Genomic DNA, 1,801 nt, shown 5'->3' on the forward strand with positions numbered 1-1,801 from the left:
TTGTCTGCATGTCAGCGCTGCGCCACTGTAATTATGGCCGGGCCGAAACACCCAGCAGATGTGTCTTAACAGTGTGTGCGGCCACACGGCACCCGAGCGGCTGCGCCAGCCGTGCTGAGGGCTTCACACCACACCTTCCTTTGCTTGCTGGGAATTTCTGTGTGGCCCTAAAGCATCAGGCACAAACTAAATATTAGTGCTATGTTGCACCCTGTGTCAGCCTTCACAGACGTAAGGACCCACCCTGCAGGAGGCTAGCCCAGCAAATCCTGCTGAGGAAGTATCTGCTCCAAACAGTTTACACTCCCAAATCTAGACAAGGCATGGGAGGGGAATAAACAGGCAGGAAAGACAAACCAAGTTATAATTGCCTGAAGTACTAGCCGAAGGCAGCCATAAATGTTACCTTTGCCAAACAACAAAATGTTACCTTCACCTTACAACAAAACTGTGTATTAAAAGTAAGTTCCGGTTCACAGCTTACATTCCTTAACAGTTTTTAAACATTCTCATAGTGGGCATGGATAGCTGTTTTTTCCCTTTTTTGTCTCATTTCTTTCTTCCTCAATTTCATTCTCTCCTCAACTAATAATTTAAATATTGAGTTACCCAAGGGAGATGATACATTATTTTATATCTGTGCAAGCATACATCTCTGGCCATATATTAATATAAGAATGAAGGTGGGCTGCGTGCCATTCCCTGGCTACTCTGGAAGAGATTTTAACGTTCCCTGCATCAGGGGGCAGCAGCGCACGCTCGCGTATTAGTCATACTCTGTAAGCACTTGTTCCTGAAACCTCAAGGGTTTATAAATCATCGCATTTACTTACATACTGTGTTTGTGAGTTCTGGGGAATTTTGAGATGAAGGGAGCATACATGTCTGGAAAGACTGATTGCGAGAACTGAAAAAGATGGGTTTAGCCAGTGCTATGAGGGAATCATAGAATGGTAAAAGGACAGCCTTTAGAATATTAATCCAACCTTCTAATATTCTAAGAATAAGGATCATTTCCTTTTGTCTGATTGTACCTTTACTATATGCAGGGTACATCTTTTTACTGTATTCATTTTTATATCATTTACCACTTTTTGAGTAATCATTCTCAGAACGCAAAAAATAATTATATATTCCTTAGAAGATCAGTAAAGCCCACGCTGTTTCTCATTCATGTGCTGTTGATGCCTAAGGAATAGAGAACATGACGCTTCTTTGGAAGAAGGCAGAGGGTGAAAGAAAGCTGTACGATTTAATTGTCTCTCCTTCTCGGCTGCTTGAAGAAAATGCTAGAAAAATCCTGGGGTTTAGTAATGTGAAAGGCATCTTATTTTACCTAGAAAGGTGGGCAACCCAAACAGAAGTTAGACTGCAAAGCCATTATTTCAATATGAGCATAACAACTTCCTGGGTATCGTTTTTTATAACTTTGGGTAGAATTTTCCATAACTTTTAGCCTGTGCCATTAACTTCATAAGCGAAGATATTATTCAAATTCAGGAACAATAATTAACGTTGAGGAGACTGCCTTTATCTTTTGCCAAGAAGCCTAACTCTTCCAGGTCTATTATCAGATAGAAATGGAAGAAAAGAAATCCAGAGAATTCAATGTTTCTACTGGGTTAATAGTAAACCTTTGTAGCATTTCCCCACTCTAGCTGATATGTTTCTGGGTCTCACCTTGCTTTCAACACTCAAGATAGTCCACAGAATGCTACAGACTATGGTTTAGAAAGATGCAGACATCATCTATATCTCTTTCACCTCCTGACCTATCTGTTTAAGCACTGCTTGCCTCTGC

This window comes from Strix uralensis, chromosome 3 (assembly GCF_047716275.1).
Source record: "Strix uralensis isolate ZFMK-TIS-50842 chromosome 3, bStrUra1, whole genome shotgun sequence".
Lineage (NCBI taxonomy): Eukaryota > Metazoa > Chordata > Aves > Strigiformes > Strigidae > Strix > Strix uralensis.